This window comes from Tamandua tetradactyla, chromosome 9, assembly GCF_023851605.1.
Source record: "Tamandua tetradactyla isolate mTamTet1 chromosome 9, mTamTet1.pri, whole genome shotgun sequence".
Taxonomy (NCBI): Eukaryota; Metazoa; Chordata; class Mammalia; order Pilosa; family Myrmecophagidae; genus Tamandua; species Tamandua tetradactyla.
This window is the reverse complement of record NC_135335.1, coordinates 60,975,257-60,995,175: the sequence shown is the minus strand read 5'-3', so window position 1 is coordinate 60,995,175 and position 19,919 is coordinate 60,975,257. Positions and strand designations below refer to the sequence as shown.

General features: G+C 48.5%; 1 long non-coding RNA gene across 1 annotated transcript in view; it reads right to left on the bottom strand.

The window, feature by feature from the left end:
• LOC143646124 (uncharacterized) overlaps positions 1-18,427 on the bottom strand; it is a 104,695-nt gene extending 86,268 nt beyond the window's left edge. The window contains exon 1 of the long non-coding RNA XR_013157303.1: positions 18,331-18,427. This is a non-coding gene — a long non-coding RNA (uncharacterized LOC143646124). The remainder of the gene's footprint in view (positions 1-18,330) is intronic.
• Between the last annotated feature and the right edge of the window lie 1,492 nt (positions 18,428-19,919).

Sequence of the window (19,919 nt, the reverse complement as noted above, 5' to 3'; positions counted from 1 at the left end):
TAATCTTAAATTTTTTTTAAATAATTCATAAAGTTTACAGCAATTTATATTGGATGGAATCATTTCAAAGCTTCTTATCATTTCTTCACGGTTTTTGTTTTGCCTTTAGAAGTGAAGAACTGTTTGATTTGTCAAAAGCTTAGTAGCATCATAATGACATAAGCATTTGAAAGTATTTAATACTCAAGAAATATTCATAATAAGTTACCAAACTTACAGCACTTTGAGAACTCTTGGTTTTTATTGATTGGGTTCTAATCTTTTTTTTAATGCTTTTTTATTGTATAGCATAACATACATACAAAGCAAAGAAAGGAGAAAACAATAGTTTTTTCAAACCATTCTTTAACAAGTAGTTACAGGACAGATCACAGAGTTTGTCATGGGCTACCATACCAGATTTTTCCTTCTAGCTGCTGCAGAACATGGGAGGTTAGAAGGAATATTTTTTTTTATCATCACGATTGATTATTTTTCTTTTTTGTGAAAAATAGTGTATATACAAAAACACAATGAATTTCAAAGCACAGTCCAAATAGATGTAGAAAGTTTGGCATGGGTTACAAATCCACAATTTTAGTTTTTTACCTTAGCTACTCTAAGATACTAGAGATAAAAGAGATATCAATTTAATGATTCAGCGATCATATTCATTTTTTAAACCCTACCTTCTCTGTATAACTCCACCATCATAATCTTCCTCCCACTCTTTAGGTGTATTTGGGCTATGACAATTCTAACTTTTTCATGTTGGGAGGGATTGTCAATAATATGGGGTAGGGAGATGGAACTATCTGATGTCCTGGAGAGGCTGGGCCTTCTAGGTTTCAGGACTTTTCTGGTCCAGGGACCTATCTGCAGGTTGCGGGTTTCTGGAAAGTTACCCTAGTGCATGGAACACTAGTGGAATCTTATAAATTGCCCTAGGTGTTCTTTAGGATTGGCTGGAATGGTTCTGGTTGGGGGTTGCCAGGATATGATAGGTAACAAGGTCTTCCTGAAGCTTGTATAAGGGCAACCTCCAGAGTAGCCTCTTGACTTTATTTGGGCTCTCTCAGACACTGATACTTTAATTATACTTATTTTCCCCCTTTTGGTCAGGATGGAATTTTTGATCCCACAGGGTGAGGACCAGATTCATCAGTGAGAGTCATCCCTCACATTGCCAGGGAGACTTTCACCCCTGCATGTCATGTCCCATGTTGGGGGAAGGACAATGATTTCACTTGCAGAGTTGGGCTTAGAGAGAGTGAGGCCACATCTGAGCAACAAAAGAGATCCTCCAGAAATAACTCTTAGGAATGCCTAAGCTTAGGCTAAGCTTCTCCACTCCATACATAAGCTTCACAGGAGTAAGTCTCACGATCGAGGGTATGACCTGTTGATTTGGGTGTCCCTAAATTTTGACACAATATCCAAGGTTTCCCCAGTGTTAAAGTTTAATAGTTCCATATTGTTTCTCCCATCTGTCAAGGGACTTTGCCAATACTTTTTTGGTTGTTTGTTTAATGTACTCTGTATCCAGGCATAACATTAAGCTGCACAGTATTAAAGACCCTGATTCTTATTCTGGGCTTCCTGTGTTTGGGTTGTTTAAATGATCTATCCAGACAGGTTGAGTTAGATTATGTGCTACTGAAAATTTAGGTTCTGAAAGTCTCAGTAGGATTTCAAGAGTCACAGCACTGAAAATACGTTCTCTGGTTTTTAATTAAAAATTAATTACAATAATATCTGGGAAACTCCCCAAATGTTTGGAAACTAAATAATACCCTTCTAAATTACCCATAGATCATCAAAGAAGAAATCAAGAGTGAAATTAGAGAACATTTTAACCAAATAATAAAAAAAAAAAGAACAGATCTGAGTTTATGGGATGCTGTAAAACAGTATGGAGAGAGACATTTATAGCAGTCAATATCTACATAGAAAAGAAGGTATCAAATCACTGAGCTCAGCATCCAGGAATGCAGGGTTGGTTTAATATCTGAAAATCAGTCAGTGTAATTCATCATATTAACAAACTACAAAAAGACAAACTTTATGATCATCTCAATAGATACAAAAAAAAAACTGACAAAATATAACTCCTATTCTTGATTTTAAAAACATTTTTTAAAACTCTCCACAAACTCAAAGTGGACAAAACTCCCTGAGCTTGATAAAGGACAGTTACAAACATTCTACAGCTAATATTGTACTTCCAAGCAAGAGACAGAATATTTTTCTCCTAAGACCGAGCACAGGGCAAGGCGGTGCTATAGCTTCTGAGCAAACACATCAGAGAAAGAAATAAAAGGCCACCATATCAGAAAGGAAGAAGTAAAAGTCCCTTTATTGTAGACATTACAAGGGTCTGTATAAAAAATCTAATGCAATCTAAAAAAAGTCACTAGAATTAATCACTGAGTTTAACAAGAAAAACATACACATATGCAATATTAAAAAAGTACAGAAACTAGATGAATTCTATATACTAGCAATGAACTGGAAAATAAAATTTTAAAAAACCTATTTACAGCAGCAGCAAAAAGCTGAAATACTTAGGGTTGGTTAAATATGGCAACAAAAAATATATACAAAACCTACACAGTGAAAAACCACAAAAAATGTAATTGAGAAATTAAAGAGCTAAAAAAATGGATAGAGCCACTGCTTACGGGAGGGAAGATTCTACCATGAGAAAACAAACAAAAATACTGGGCAAAAGATTTGAACAGAAACTGGACCAAAGAGGCTGCCTGGGTGAGCCACAGAAAGCTGCTGCACCTCACCAGGTGTCAGCCTCAGGGCGACGCCACTGTGTCCCCGCCAGAGCCAGTGAGGTCAGGAAGGAAGACGCTGTGCCTGGGCGGGGGACGGGGGCGGGGGTCTCCCTCGCTGCTCGGGGTGCAACGCGGCGCCAGCTCTTGGAAAACCTCTTTGGCAGTTTCTGAAGCGCTGGGCATGCACTGGGCTCCCTGGTGTGTACCCAATCTGCTCACACGCAGACGCGAGACGGGTGCTCGTCCGGCAGCCCGTGTGACTGCCCCCAGCGAGGGCTGACCCGCCGGGCAGGGCATTGGCTGCCTGGGGAAAGTTGGGCGGAAAGACGACAGAGGGGCCGAGGAGACTCGGTGCTGGTGGACTCACACGTGGCACTTCGCGAGGGTGACACGCATGTCCCAACGTCTTAACGAGTACATTTCAAACGGGCAGTCAGCAAGGCCGTTGGTCAGCGTGCAGGTGTGCACACACCTCCAGGTGGAGGCACGGGGGAGAGGCCGGGCAGGTCTCCCAGGCCACCCCAGCACCCTGTGCTGTCTCCACCGAGGAGGGGGCAACTGTGCGCTCGCCGTGGAGCCCCGAAGAGAGCCAGGGGCACTGAAGAGGCCCGGCCAGCCTGAGGGCTGGTCTCAGGCCAGAGCGGTAGCCACCGCCTCCAGGCAGGCCCCCTAGGGCACGGCCAAGGACGGAGCCCGCTCAGGGACAGCACACAGACGACTGACGGCGTAGACTCGTCTTCAGGAACTCCGATCCCAGTAGGTCCTGCTCGGTCCAGAAGAGAGATCCGAGCTCTGTCACAGAACCAGCTCTCACCGCTCCCGACAGAAAAGCACCTGGGAGAGATGCCAGACTCTCCTCTGCTAGAGAAGAATAAATTGTCCTACCTTTTCAAATGAAATGTTCATAAATCATGTTTTATTCCGAATGTGTTTATTGGATGACTACATATTTGCAAAATATGATCAATGCAGATCTTAATAAAATGACGTACAGGAACGTGCCTGTGTTAATTACCGACACCCACCCCAGGTGCTGTTCAGCCGATCCCTTGTCGTGCGGCTGTGTGTCCATCCCGCCCAGCTTCCTTGCCCAGCTGGGGCCCACCGTGGCGCCTCTGGGCGGTGCACGTCACCCCGAGGGCCTGCTGGGCACTCTGCTGCACAAGCCGACAGGAAGCCAGGGAGCTGCGGGTGAGGGGGGAGTAGTGAGGGTGAAGCTACACTGGGCTGGGGCGGGGGACTCCGAGGAAGGGGCGCAGACTCGCTGAGGCGAGCACACATCGCGGCCAGCCCCGCTGCCTGGGCAGAGCAGGAGACCTGCTCCGGAGCTAAGCAGGCCGCAGGAGCACGAGCATGGACCTCCCCAGGACTGGGCCCCAATGCCGGCTCTGTTCGGCGCTGCCGCGTCCCCCTCTCAACTGCGCACACGACTACCCCGCCCCCCAGGTGTCCTCCGCCCTTGTGTCCAGTTTAGTACCCAGCGGGAGGGCAGGAGGTTCCGGGTGTCCAGCGTCTGGGTTGGGAGGGGGGCTCTGCTTTCCAGGACTCAGAAGGCGGGGTCCTGGGTAGAGCCGAACTCCGAACTTCCAGCAAGAACTCACTGCAGCAGGTCATGGCGGGCAGTAGGAGGAACACAGTGACCTCAGGGCAAACTTATGTTGACCTTGCAGTGACCTTGGGATAAACTCCATGGCCTTATGGTGACCTCAAGGCAAACGCATGGGGACCTCAAGTGACCCTACCGGTAGTGCTTGTTTCTTCTCCCTGATCAGACTGGGCGCAGTTTTAACTCTTCCACTGCACACCGTGGGTGACCTGGCGAGGGGTGCAGTAGACCAGGGAGGCCAGTGAGCTGTGCTCCGGCCTTCACGTGGGTGGCCTCTTCTGTGAGGGCCACGATGAGTTCCTCCAAGAGGGTCCCGCATGGAGGGACGCGCTGATCAAATGGAAAGCACTTTGCTGAGCCCGACTCCATGAGGCTAGGGCCTGTCGGTGGCCCACCTGTGTGCAGACCCCAAGCCTCCCTTCAGACTTGGTGCAGTCAGCCCTGTCCAGCCAGCTCAGACACTAGGCGCCTGTAGGGAAGGGTGGTAAAGGGGGCCTCTTAGGTTGGAAATGACCAGAACCTGGAGAGAGCCATCTGACCCACCTCCCTTTGTTTTTAATTCCTCTTCTTTAATTGCTTTTTATTTAATTGTGGCAAAATTCACGTAAGATAAAATTCGCCATTTTAAGTTTACAACTCAGCAACATTTAATCACAAGTCATGCACCATCCCCTCTACCTAGTTCCAGAACATTCTCACCCCCCAAAATGAAACCCTGGAGCTTTCAGGCAGTCACACATTCGCTCCCCTCCCCATCCCCCCAGTTCCTGGAGACCACCAGTCCATTTTCTGTCTCTCTGGATTTACCTGCTCTGGATACTTCTTATAAATGGAATAAAAATGTCCCAGTTTTCTGTGGTGGCTGTGACAAACTACAGACTGGGTGGCTTCAAATAGCCTGAAGCTGCTGCTCCATGTGCTGGAGACCACAAGCCCATGTACAGCAAGATCTTCCCTGGCAGGGCTGGAGCCCTCGGGCTGTCTCTGTCGTCACAAGAGCTTGCCTGAGTCAAGCTCCCCTGCCCGTGGCCCACCCAATACATTTCAACCCTTGCTGAAATTTTTTTATCTATATACCTTACCCTTATTTTTTTTATCTATACACCTTACCACTCCCTTTCATTAATCACAAGTATTTTAGTTTACTCAATCTGTTCCAATATCCATTCCCCCTATTATTTGTTTATTTTTCATCATCTGTCCACACGGCAGATAAAAGGAGCATCATAAACAGGGCCCCCACAGCCACAGAGTCACATTAAAGTCATCCCACCACACATATATCTTCAAGAAACCGGAACACAGCTCCACAGCCCCAGGTACCTCCCTCCATCCTCCAACACACCCCAAGCAAAAAGGAGATATCCACGCAATGCATAAGAACAATCTCCAAGACAACCTTTTGACTTTGCCCGAAATGTCCCAGCCACTGACACTCTATCCTGTCTCATTTCTCAACCACCCTTAGATTGAGAAGGACTTCCCAATCCGTCGATGCCAAGTCCCAGCTTGTTCCAGGATCTCTGTCCCATGTTGCCAGGGAGGCCTACACCCCTGGAAGTCATGCCCCATGCTGGGAGGGGGAGGGCAGTGAGCTTGCCTGCCATGCCAGATAAGAGAGAGATAGGCCACATCTGAGCCACAGAAGCAGCTCTCTGGGGGTGATTCTTAGGCCTATTTTAAGTAGGCTTAGCCTATCCTCTGTGGGGATAAGTTTCATATGAACAAACCCCAAGATTGAGGGGTCAGCCTATTGATTTGATTGGACAGTTGATCTTTGATAAGACCCACAAATCCATTGAACTGGAACAAAATAATCTTTTCAATAAATGAGCATGGGAGAACTGGATTTCAATAGCTAAAAGAATGAAAGAGGACCCTTACCTTGCACCCTATTCAAAAATTAATTCAAAGTGGATTAAGGACTTAATTGTAAGAGCCAGTACCATAAAACTCCTAGGAGAAAATGTAGGGAAACATCTTCAAGATCTAGTAATAGGAGGTAGCTTATTAAACTTTATAACTAAAGCACAAACAGTGAAAGAAAAATAGATAAATGATAACTCTTTATAATCAAGAGTTTCTGTGCCTCAAAGGACTTTGTTGAAAAGGTGAGGAGGCAGCCAACTCAATGGGAGAAAATATATGGAAACCACACATTGGATAAAGGCTTGACATCCTGTGTATATAAAGAAATTATACAGCTCAACAATAAAGGAATAAACAACGCAATTTAAAAATGGGCATTTGATATGAACAGATACTTTTCGGAAGAGCAAATACAAGTGATGAAAAAGCACACAAAGAGATGCTCATTTTCATTAGCTATAAGAGAAAGGCAGATCAAGACTACAATGAAATACCACCTCACACCTAAAATAATGGCTGTTATTAAACAAACAGGAAACTACAAATGTTAGAGAGGATGTGGAGAAACTGGGACACTTATGCACTGCTGGTGGGAATGTGTAATAGTGCCGCTCCTGTGGAAGACTGTTTGTCAATTCCTCATGAAACTAAATGTTGAGTTGTCCTATGACATGGCAATTCTACTACTTGGTACATACCCAGAAGAGCTGAAAGCATTGACATTAACAGATAATTGCACACCGATGTTCATAGTGGCACTATTCACAATTGCCAAGAGATGGAAACAATCCAAGTGCCCATCAACAGACGAGTGGATAAACAAAATGTGATATAAACATATAATGGAATACTATGCAACAGTAAGACAAAATTAGGTCCTGAAGCACATGACAAGATGGATGAGACTTGAGGACATGATGTTAAGTGAAATAAGTCAGACACAAAAGGACAATTACTGTATGATTTTGCCATTATGACTCTGGTAAAGGTAGTCTCAGAAGTTACATTGTTGAATGTAACCGAACTGGAGATACACAAAAACTAGAGATGGAGGTAAAGCTACCCATGAAGTTGAACCTAAATGCAAGGGAACGGAGAGAAGTGATGACAACCAATTAGTGGGGTTATAAGTTACATTGCCATATTGAAGGTGAATATGATTGAAAGGGGATATATAGTGCCTTGTATGCACCAGATTAAATCTACAATTTTAAATAAGTTCTCACAAACTATTTCAAAGCTTTGATATTGTACAAAGAGTCAGTAGTAGAGAGGTACAGGGGAAACTAAAATTGCATGCTATGGCCAATAGTTAAGAGGAATTCATCAACATTGCCACAGCTCTACCAGGGGCAACAATTGGGGTGGGGGGGAAGGGATAAGAGATTAGGGAAGGCTTTTATTTGATATTGGGTGAGGCTGTGTTTATTGGCTCCTTGTCTCTTTGGACCAATGAAAATTGTCTACAATTGAGAGTGCTGCTGATTGTACAAAACAAAGGGAAGACACTGTAAGATGTGGTTTGTTTATTTTGGACATTGTCCATGATGCCCAATAGATGGAGGGAGTGGAAGAGTACAATGACAGAGAAGCAGAATGGTGAACTGTGATACATTTATGTGATGGAATATGGCAAGGTTTCAAAAAGGAAGGATGTTGAGAGACACATAACAAACCAAATAAACCTTGGGGACACTGTGTTGTGTAAAATAAACCAGAAACAAAAGAACAAATGTGTTAAGGTCTCCCTCAGAAAATACTTAGAAAATTGGAGCCTAAATTTTAAGCCCTCCTAGCAGCCACGCTATGTCTGCTGTTGTGTGTTTCTAAATTCTGGGACACTGAGCTATAAGTGCATCAGATGGTATTTCTCTGGAGCTTTGCATAGCTCTGTGATGCTTAAGACCCAAGAATGAATAGCAGCAGCCCTGAAAGTTGGCACAGCTATAAACAATAACTGAAAAGGAGATCAATTAGAGATAAAAACAAAGCTGATGTGGCTGGGTCTAAAGTAAATTAGAATACAGGGTAAAAGATGATAATGTATGCACTCTAGAACTTCACCTACTGTATGGACCAAAGGAAGAGAGGTTTATTATGTCTAGAACCTAAATTTTCTGCATCACACAATAGCTCATTTAACTAACCCAAATTCCTGGAGTCCAGAATGGAAACAAGACCTTTTAATTCTGTATAGCTTAATGTAATACCCAGATACATCTCCGAATATGGTGGGCTGATAATTAAGAAGTATTGGTAGACTCCCTTGGGGGTCCAAAGGAAAACAAATAGAACCATTAAACATTCCCATTGGGAAATCCTGGGTTCCCTCTCAACCATTGGAGACTCCCAAAGAAATAGGCCAAGCCCTGGATACTGAGGCTTGCACTTAGGAAACTTGTTTCTGTAGGGGAGAAGCTAATACTACTTCTAACAAGGCCTAAGAGTTGCTTCCAGGTACAATATAGTTCCCAGAGGGTTCTAGGTCAGATAAATCCTGAAATCCAAAAGGATCATCTTTTCCAAGATTATCAATGAATTCTATTCCCCATCCTTTAGTGTGGACATGCCTTCTTAACATGGAAAAGTCAGAACAGGCATTGCCCAAAGTTCCCTGTAGATTGGAGAAAGAATTAAAGAAGGAGGAGGTATAACAGAGAAAATGGGATTTAACAAACAAGTGTGGCTGCTGAATGGCTGTGTTAGCAATTCCTCTAGCTGCCAGTGTTCTATAGCAGCTAGAAGGAAAAATCTGAAACAGAGTAATTTCATAATAAACTCTGAAATCTGTATTTACTTATTGACACGTACTTTGAAGATTATTGCTTTTTCTTTATTTTTCCTTTTATTTGTTATATTTCACAATAAAAAACAATAAAAAAAAAAGAAGAGTTGCCTCCAGAACAGCCTCTGGACTCCATTTGAACTCTCTTAGCCACTGACACCTTATTTGTTATGTTTCTTTTCCCACTTTTGGTCAGGAAGTTGTGTATGATCCCACGGTGCCAGGACCAGGCTCATCCCCAGGAGTCACGCCCACACTGCCAGAGAGACTTTCACCCCTGGACATCATGTCCCATGTAGAGGGGACAGCAATGATTTTCCTTGCAGATTTGGGCTGAGAGAGAGAGAGAGAGAGAGAGAGAGAGAGAGAGAGAGAGAGAGAGAGAGAGAGGAAGAGAGAGAGAGGGAGGGAGAGAGGAAGAGAGAGAGAGAGAGAGAGGAAGAGAGAGACTACATCTGAGCAACCAAAGAGGTTTCCTGGAAGTAACTCTTAGGCTTCATTACAGGTAAGCTTAGCTTCTTCACTCCAGAAATAGGTTTCCTGAAGGCAAGCATCGAGATCAAGGACTTGGCCTATTGACTTGGGAGTCCCTAATGTTTGTGACAGTATCAGGGGTTTCCCAGTGGTAAAGTTTAATAGTTGCATATTTTTTCTCCACTCCCTCAAAGGACGTTGCAAATATTTTTTAGTTATCTGCCCAATGTGCTCCAGGATGTGTCCGAGTATTAACATTCAGCCACAGAATTACAGGCCCTCGTTCCTATTCTGGGCGCCATGTGTTTGGGTTGTTTAAATGAACTGGTCAGTCAAGTTAAGTTAGCTTGTGTGCTACAGAAAATGTAAGTTTTGCCAAAATAAACCTCCCTTTCTTTGGTCTCATACAGTGGGTGAAGTTCTAAAATACAGACCATATCATCCTTACCCCTGTATTCTGATTTACCTTAGGCCCAACCTACTCTGCTTCATTCTTATCGCTAACTGAAGCCTGATCTCTTTTGCGGTTTCTTTAGCAGTTGTTGCATGAGGCAATGCAGACTTGCAGAGCTGCACATCTCCTATGCTGAGTCTTGGGTGTCACATAGGTACCCGGTGTTCCAGGGAAATACCAGGTTATACATACAGAGCATATAGAGCCTCTCAAAATTAGAAATAACCATTGCAACTCTGGACTAAATGTAAGGTATTTCATAAGTGAGACCATACAATATTTGTCCTTTTGTTCCTGGCTTACTTTGCACCACACACTGTCCCCCAGGTCCATTCACCTCGCTGCATGCCTCATGACTTTGTTGCTTTCAGTAGCCGCACAATGTTTCATTGTATTCTACAGCCCAGGTCTCCCTTCTGCTTCTCAGACTGTGCCTTCCTTTAACCTGGTGAATTCTGTGTGTCACCATTGAGTACCAAGCAGGATTTGGGGGCCTGGGACGAGCCGCGGCTGGAGTCAGCACGGCCCTCGGGGGCACAGTGCAGCCCACAGCAGTGCTCACCCTTTGGTGCTTGGCATTTCTATTGGCATGGTGGGTGCAGACTCGCCGTGTATCGGACATGTCCCTCCTTCCACCTTTTGATGATGAAGTAGCCATGGCTGGACAGACCACATTTTCATCGTTTGGGGGACAGTCGGTTGAGCCTTCCTTTCACTTTGGTGACCATGCTGCACGTCTGCTCACACATTTCTGTTGGAACACCTGCTTTCAGCTTTGGGGGGGTAGCTTTTCTGGGGGGGTGCTGGGTCATGGGCCAGTTCCCTCGCCCTGACCTACACCTGACTGAGCTCTCAGACTTCCCAGCAGCAGCGGTTTTCATCCCCCCAGGAACCTGCCCTCCATAGCCGCACCCTTAGTATCCAGGTTCCCCCTGGCTCTAGCCATAGCTGAGCCACGGGTGGGACGCAGATCCATAGGTTTGGTTTGCAGCCCCCTCCTGACGAATTGAGCATTTTTAATGTACTTCTTGGTCATTTGGACACTTCTTCAGAGAAATGTCTATTCAAGCTCTTTGTCCATTTTGAAATTGGGTTGCTCCCTGAATTTGGGCTCCCCAAATTGCAGTCCTAAGACCCCAGATAAACGCCTTTGTGGCCTTGCAGCTCAGTGTATTTCTCTAGGCGCAGGCCTGCATGGGGCGGCTGTGAGGGTGGCCCTGCGTGCTCATGTGATCAAGAACCAGTACTGCCACCTGTGCCAGGTCAACGTGTGAGTCCCACCCTGCCCCGACAGTGATGGCTGCCCTCCCCTGTTAGAGATCAGAGCTGAGGGCTGGGAGAAGCCTGTGGCTGCCCCAAAGGTGGGGTGCAGAGAAGGGGCAGCAGCTTTTATTCTGCCTAGTTCCAAAGAGCTGTTTTCCTTGGAAGGAGAAGTGCTGGCTTTGGATGCTGTCCTTTTCTGGTGGGCTCTGCAGGGGACCCCCTCATCCTAGCGTCTCAGGCAAGGGACACTTTGTCTTCCTTGGCCTTCCAGGAAAGGAGCCTCTGTCTCCGGGGACTTGTGGGGTCTTGAGACCTGCATATGCCCTGTGGTCGAGTCATGGCGGGGGGCTTCAGGCTGCAGGGGATCCAGGGGAGTCTGAGCCCAACCCCAGTCCCTGGATGGAGGGGAGGTTGGGTGGCCCTTATGGTGACCCCACCAGGTCTAGGGTCTTTGCCTCAGCCCTGCCTGGCCCTGGGGAGGCCTTAGACCCTGGGCCTGTGGGGGTCCCCATGGGGCAACACCTCCTTGGACTCCCCTTCCAGGGCCAGGGCCCAGAGGCCCCCACACCATCTCTCCAGCTCATGGAGACTCAGCAGCTCGGAACTCACATGGTCAAGCCACAGGAATGGAAGGGGGGGACACTGGGGAGAAAAAGGACAGGAATGGAAAAGTGGAATGGGAATGGGAGAGCAGTGGGGAGGGGACGGGAGTGGGGGAAGGGACAGGAGTGGGGGGATGTGATGTGAGTAAGGATAGGAAAGGAGTGGGGGACAAGTGACAGGAGTGGAGGATGGGACAGGAGTGGGGGCAGGGACTGGAGTTAGGGGTGGGTCGGGAGAAGGGGATAAGATGGGAGTGGGGGATGGGACAGGTGTGGGGAAAGGGACGGAGTGAGGTAAGGGACAGGAGTGGGGGGCATGGGTCAGGAGTGGGGGATGGGATGGGAGTGGGGGGATGGGACAGGATGGGAGTGGGGGAAGGACGGGAGTGGGGCAGTGGAAGGAATGGAGGGAGTGGGGGTTGGGTAACGGGAATGGGAGCTGCACCCCTGGGCGTGGGTCCTGGCCTTCCCTGAGTTCCCCCGTGTCCTCCCAGGAGCCTGAAGGCCAAGCACTGCCACACCTGCAACAGGTGCATGTCCAGCTTTGTCCACCACTGCAAGCGGCTCAGCAACTGCGTGGGCAGCAGGAACTAGCAGTGAGCTTTGGGGGGGATAGGGCCTGCGGGGGGAGGGGGAGGCCAAGCATCTGGGGGAGGCTGGGAGCGGGAGTGATGGGGGAGATTTGGGTGGGAGGTTGGGGGGCAGGAGGGGAGGGCCTGCAAGGGGGTGGGGGGGTGGGGAAAGGAAGAGGGGTGTTGGTCAGGGCAGGGGGCCTCATGAGAGGACCTGACCAGGGTTGGGGGGCGAGCTGCAAGCAAGAGCTGCGGCCAGGGAAGAAGCGGCCCCGGGAAGGGCCAGGCTGCTGGGCTGGGAGACCTGTGGCTGGGCGGGCACTGGGATGGAGGGCTGTAGAGGCCATTGTCCGTGTCCACTTCCCCACCCGGCAGGAGCTGGGCGCGCCCATCTTGGGGGTCTCCTCGGGTGGGGTCTGAGTCTTGACCTGGGCAGGGGCCCTGGACACGCCTAGTCGAGCCGGGAGCACCGACAGCCTCTGCAGCCCCGGCCTCCTGGAGAAGGACCTTGAGCTGCTGTGTCCCCTGTGAGCCCCATGGGAGTGAGCAGCTGTCACTAAACTTGGCCTCAGGACAGTCAGTCCCCCAGAGCCACTTAGAAAACAAACAGGAGAGATGAAATCAGGGCCGGGCAGAGGGTCCTGATGTCCAGCGCCGAGAGGGCTGGTCACCTCTGTGGGGTCCAGGGGCCTAAAGATCTCCAAGGGCCCAGCACCCAGGGGGTGGCCAGAGGGCCTAGCACCCAGCAGGTGGCAGAGAGCATTTGTGGCTCCCTGAGTGCAAGAGGGCATCCAAGGACGGGCTGCCCCGGGATGCTGGAAGGGACCAGGGGATGAACCCCGAAGCTCATGGGCAACCTTCCATCTGCAGACTGGGGTAAAGACATTTCCCTGGGGTCTGGAAAGCACAGTGGGCTCCCACAGCGGAGATGCGCTCCCGAGGCAGCATCTAGGGCTGCTCTCAAGGCACTGCCACAACAGGGAGGTGCAGGGAGGCCCGTGGGGACAAACATCAGACTCGGGGGCCCTCGGCGTGGCCCGGGAAGTGCAGTCTAGGCAGCAGATTGGTCCGTGGCCGTGGCTGCCCCAGCTCAGGCTTCCTCCCACACGTGGTTTTTCAGCTCCATGGCCTCGGCCGTGGCCAGGCTCATCTGCCTGATGGTGGTGATCAGGTACGTCGTGGTCCAGTGCTGTGTGGACCGGCAGCAGCTCCACATGGATTCCCACTTTGCAGATGCATTGCTGCTTCCAGTTGGGGTACTCTGCACAGACATCCCTGGGTTTAGGGGTGCTCCCTATCTGGGCACCTATCTGGGCACAATGCCTCTGTACTGGCCAGGCAGTAGAGCAGGGCAGGTGGAGCTGGAAGGCACCCTGGTGCTCCTCCCAGGTGCTTCCTGAGCCAGAGGCCATGACCAGGGACCCCCTCACCTGCCCAGGTGCCAGAGGTGGGCGTGGCCAGGGCCTAGTCTCAGCCCTCACCTGCTCAGGTGCCAGGAGGTGGGTGCAGGTCAAGGCCCAGCCTTGGTCCTCACCTGCCCAGGTGCCAGGAGGTGGGTACAGGTTAAGGTCCAGCATTGGCCCTCACCTGCTAGGTGCCAGGAGGTGGGTGAAGGTCAGGACCCAGCATTGGCCTTCACCTGCCCAGGTTCCAAGAAGTGGGCACAGACATGGCCCAACATTGGCCTTCACCTGTCCAGGTGCCAGGAGGTGGTCCAAGTTAGGACCTAGCCTCAGCCCTCACCTACCCAGGTGCCAGGAGATGGGTGTGTTAGGGCCCAGCTTTGGTCCTCACCTGCTCAGGTGTCAGGAGCTTGGCACGGGCTGGGTGCTGGCCAGGTAGGTGTGGAAAAAACATGCCCTGCCCCAGGTGGGTTCCTTGACAGTGCGTCAGGTCCAATCTAGAGTCCCGGGGCTCCTGTTCTGGGCGGATCTGCAGGGCTACTTCACCGCTGGCTCCCTCTGGCACTAGTTGTAAGTGGACGGGCTGAGTTCACAAAGCCCGGGCAGGAGGGGGTTGGGGCGCATCTCGCCCTGTCCTGCTCTCTGCTCCAGGGCCCAGGACACCCCATGAGCCTCAGGGCCAGCACCCATTCTCACCTTTGTCCCGGACAGACAACCCGGACCCTGCGGTGTGGCTGCTGTTCCTGCTGTCTTTTGCCACGAGAGCCAGCACCACGGTCTTCCTGCTGCTGCTGGTGGCCACACTCCTGCTGGACGCCGTCAGCCTTGTGCTGCTGGGACAGCTGCTCATCTTCCACATCTGCCTGTGTAGGTACTGCCCCGGCCAGCGCTGGACCAGCTCTCAGCCCCCCACAAGCCCCGGCAGATATCTATTCCTGTCTCTGTCCTCGGAGCCCCTCAGGGGCCAGAGGAGATGCAGGTTGGGGTTGATGTGCTGGGGAGGGGACTGCTGGGCCCCAACACAGATGTGTCAGCACAGTCCCTAGACTGGCCTCTCTTGCTGACTTCACCTGGTCACTACAGCTCAGGGCCCTGTTCACGTGCAGGGGATGGGGGGTGGCTTGGACAGCAGTGCCCACACCTGTCAGCCTGGCTGGGAGAACTCACCTCCACTGCAGCAGGTGCTGGGCTTCTGAACTAACTGCAGCATTTTCTAGGACGTTATTTTCTCCTTGTCCTCAGAGTTCAATTAATCTTTGTACTTCTCCCCCTTCACTGAGTCTTATGATCAGGTTAGTCACATCAAAACTAAGGCAGATTACAAGAGAAAGCAGGGTGTATTAGTTAGGGTTCTCTAAAGAAACAAAATCAACAGGAAATGCTCACAAATATAAAATGTATAAAAGTGTCTCACACAACCGTGAGAATGTAGAGTCCAAAATCCACGGGACAGGCTGTGAAGTTGACGATTTTGATGGAGGGTCTGCACAAACTCCACAGAAGAAGCTCACTGGCTGGAGCAGGAAGAGAGACTGTCTCTTCTGAATCCTCCTTAAAAGGCTTCCAGTGACTAGATTAAGCATCACTCATTACAGAAGACACGCCCTTACAAATGATTACAAATGAATCAGCTGCGGATGCAGCTGACATGACCATAATTCTAAGAAATGTCCTCATTGCAATGCAACAGACAGGCTAGCACTTGCCCAACCAGACAAACAGGTACCCCCACTTGGCCAAGTTGACATGTGAACCTGACCATGACAGTCCACCTCTTGTCAACTTGGCAGCTATATGTATCACCTTAAACCAACTTAATTTCTAAATAAAAAACAATAATACACACATTTTTTCTTTCACCTAACAATACTCAACTGTCCTGCATATAACTGGAAATACATTAAATCTCTCCAGAATAGGGTACAAGTCTGTGGGTAATATTCATTCTTAAACTTGGTATCTTACAGCTTAAATAGTATAACAGGAACAAAACAACTTCACAGTCCTCATTTTTGTAACTGATGATGTGGTCGTAGTTCATATTTATCACTACCTTCTTCCACTACCCATTCCATGTTCCCTTTACGCTCAGCAAGCACTTCAGCTGACCATAGTTCTTCACCTGGTGGGGTGACCCAAACCTTCATTCCTGAAGTTTCAGAGCCATTGGTAGTCCTGCCTGGATTGGGTTGTTGCAGTTTTCCATTGATTTTAATCACAGGGCATGGTAGTACTAAGACGCCCTAGGGAATCTCATATTCCAAGAAAACTCTTCTTTACCTCCATTGTGTATTTGCAGTCCTATTTCCCCCTGATAGTCAGGTCAATCACCCCAGCCGATAATGTAATCCCCTTCTTGGCTTGTTGATCCAGGGGCATGAGTAGCCCAAAGTGACCAGGTGGCAGTCTTAGATTTCAGTTCAATGGAATCGTTGTTTCTCCTGGTGGAAGTACTCCCCCTTTTGGAACTAAAAGCTGTAGACCAGCAGAGCTCAGGGTTGCAGAGAGAGGAAGCAGAAGTTTTCCTAGTGGATCACTAGGGGTAATAGTGAGTGGTACCACACCCATTTCTACCCCTTGGTTCCTGGACCCGTGGATTCTGGCTACGGGAGAAACAGCACCATACAGCGGACACTGATTCAGAGCACATACAGCTTCCTGGAGAACATTATCCCAGCCCTTCAAGGTATTGCCACCTAGTTGGCACTGTGATTGAGTTTTCAAAAGGCCATTCTACCATTCTATCAACCCAGTTGCTTCTGGCTGATGGGGAACATGGTAAGGCCAGAAAATTTCATAAGCATGTGCCCATTCCCGCACTTCATTTGCTATGAAATGTTTTCCTTGATCAGAAGCAATGCTGTGTGGAATCCCGTGATGATGGATAAGGCATTCTGTAAGCCCACGGATGGTAGTTTTGGCAGAAGTATTGTGTACAGGGAAAGCAAACCCATATCCACAGTATGTGTCTATTCCAGTTAGAACAAATCGCTGCCCCTTCCATGAAGGTAGGGGTCCAGTCTAATCAATCTGCCACCATGTAGCCGGCTAGTCATGTCAGGGAATGGTGCCATATCAGGGGCTGAGTGTGGGTCTCTGCTGCTGACAGATTGGGCACTCAGCAGTGGCTGTAGCCAAGTCAACCTTGGTGAGTGGAAGACCACGTTGCTGAGCCCATGCATAACCTCTATCCCTGCCACAATGACCATGAGCCCATTGGGCATGACAGGAGTTGCTAGGGAAAGAGGTTGACTGCTATCCATAGAACAGGTCATCTTATTCACTTGATTATTAAAACCTTCCTCTGTTGAAGTCAACCTCTGGTTGCGTATTCACACAGGGCACAAATATGTTCATGTTTTAGCCCACTCAGAAAGGTCTATCCACATACCTCTTCACCAGACCTCTTTGTCACCAATTTTCCAATTATGTTCTTTCCAAGCCCCTGACCATCTAGCCAAACCATTAGCAAAAGCCCATGAGTCAGTATATAAACGCACTTCTGGCCAGTTCTCCTTCCAAGCAAAATGAACAACCAGGTGCACTGCACAAAGTTCTTCCCACTGGGAGGATTTCCCCTCACCACTGTCTTTCAAGGACACCCCTAAAGGGGTTGTAGTGCTGCAGCTGTCCACTTTAGGGTGGTACCTGCATATCATGCTGAACCATCTGTAAACCAGGCCCAAGTTTTCTCTTCCTCATACAATTCACTGTAAGGAACTCTCCAAGAAGACATTTCTCTAGTTTGGGAAAGAGAAAGTAATGTGGCAGGAGTGGAGACCATGGGCATTTGGGCCACTTCCTCATGTAATTTAATTGTGCTTTCAGGACCTGATCTGGCCCTATCTTGTATATACCATTTCCATTTTATGATGGAGTGCTGCTGTGCACACCCAACTTTATGGCTTCATGGGTCAGACACCACCCAGCTCCTGATAGACAACTCAGGTCACATGGTACCTTGGTAGCCCAAGTTTCAGTCTCTACTAAGGCCCAGTAGCAGGCCAAAAGCTGTTTCTCAAAAGAAGATTAGTTATCTGCAGCAGATGGTAGGGCTTAGCTACAAAATCCTAAGGGTCTGCTCTGCGGTTCTCCTATAGGGACCTGCCAAAGGCCCCAAACAGCATCTCTATTTGCCACTGACACTTCCAGCACCATTGAATCTGCTGGATCATATGGCCCAAATGGCAGAGCAGCTCGTACAGCAGCCTGGACCTGTTGCAGACCCTCCTCTATTTCAGGTCCCCACTCAAAATTAGCAGCTTTTCTGGTCACTTGACAAATGGGCTGGAGTAGCACACACAAATGAGGAATATGTTGTTGCCAAAATCCAAAGAGACCAACCGGGCATTGTGCCTCTTTTTTTGGTTGTAGGAGGGGCCAGATGCAGCAAATTATCCTTCACCTTAGAAGGGATATCTTGACATGCCCCACACCATTGGACACCTAGAAATTTCACTGAGGTGGAAGGCCCCCGTATTTTTTTTTTTTTTTTTTGGATTTATCTCCTCAAAAGATACACACGCAAATCCCTTACCAGTAAGTCTAGAGTAGTTGCTACTGTCTTTCTCATTAGGTCCTTGGTGCACAAGTCAGAGAGCCAGTGTGGGGATTCTGCCAGTTGCTTATTATGGCTATTCCAATTATACATTCTGGAACTCAGGAAATAATGACAGAATGAGTCTAGGGGCTCACTGTTCTAATGTGAGATGGACCTGAGCTAAAACTCCATCAGTCATCTGACCTCCTGTTCTAGTTTTCTAGCTGCCAGAATGAAACACACCAGAGATGGATTGGCTTTTAATAACAGGGGAATTATTTCATTAGTTCTTCAGAGGAAAGGCAGCTAACTTTCATCTGAAGTTCTTTCTTATGTGGGAAGGCACAGGGTGATCTCTGCTGGCCTTCTCTCCAGGCCTCTGCATTCCAACAATTTTCCTCAGGGTGTTTTCTTTCTGCATCTCCAAAGGCCTGGACTGAGCTGGGAGTGCTGAGATGAGACATGCTGAGCTGCTTAGGCTGTGCTATGTTGAGTCTCTCATTTAAGCACCAGTCAATTAAATCAAATGCCATTCATTGCAGTAGGCACGCTTTCTAACTGACTGCAGATGTAATGAACAACAGATGAGGTTCACATATCATTGGTTCATGTCCACAGCAACATAACTGGTACTTTCACCTGGCCAAGTTGACAACTGAATCTAACTACCACATGTCCACCCCTTGTCAACTTGGCAACTATATGCATCACCTTAAACAATATTTAGGTGCAAAAAATTCTCTTCTAGCTGTGGACCTATGAATCTCAAAACAAGTTATCTGGTGTCAATATGCAAAGGAGGACAGTCACAGGATCCATAGGGAGAAATTGGAAGGAAAACCTGCAGGGCAAACACCATTGGATTTCAAAGTCTGAAAGTCATTTATTCTTCGGCTTTAGAAAGTGGCAGCCCCACCCTTTCCAAAGGCCTATGCAGTGGCCCGCCTCTTTCCAAATCAACCTCGGGGAACATTGAGGAGACCAACTTTTTTTCAGTTCCACTCTCTCCAGGCATCAGGGCCACGCCTGGGCTCTCTGCCATTTCTGGGGCACAAGCTCAACCCCTCCATATGGTGTCAGCCAGGTTCTCCCCAGTCCCCCAAGGAGTGTGCTGTACCTTCTCCAAGGCCTGAGGCTGCATGACTCTTCCACTGCAATGAGGTGCTAAACTCACTCTCAGCCTCCAGGGTAAACTCCATGTGTGTGGGTGGGTCCACTCTCCTGGCTGAGGTTTCTTGGCTTCAGACCCGAGCTTCCATGGTTCTCACTCTGCAAACTCCAATTTTTCCCTTTTGTGTCCACCTTTGTCCAGGTTGGCAGTGGTTCTGTTTACACCAACAGTCTTTTTAAGCACTCCAAGACTTCTCCATCATTTTCTTCACAGTTCCTCCAAAATCTTCCCCTTAGCCATCCAAAAAACCATTTCAACATATCTGGTATTTGCAAACTGCAACAGCACCCCACTCTCGGTACTGAACTAGATACCTTCACCTGGCCAAGTTGGCGACGAAATCTAACTACCATAACCCCCCGCTCTGACTGGTGGACCAGAACAACGTTTTGGGTCACCTGAAATTAATGTCATT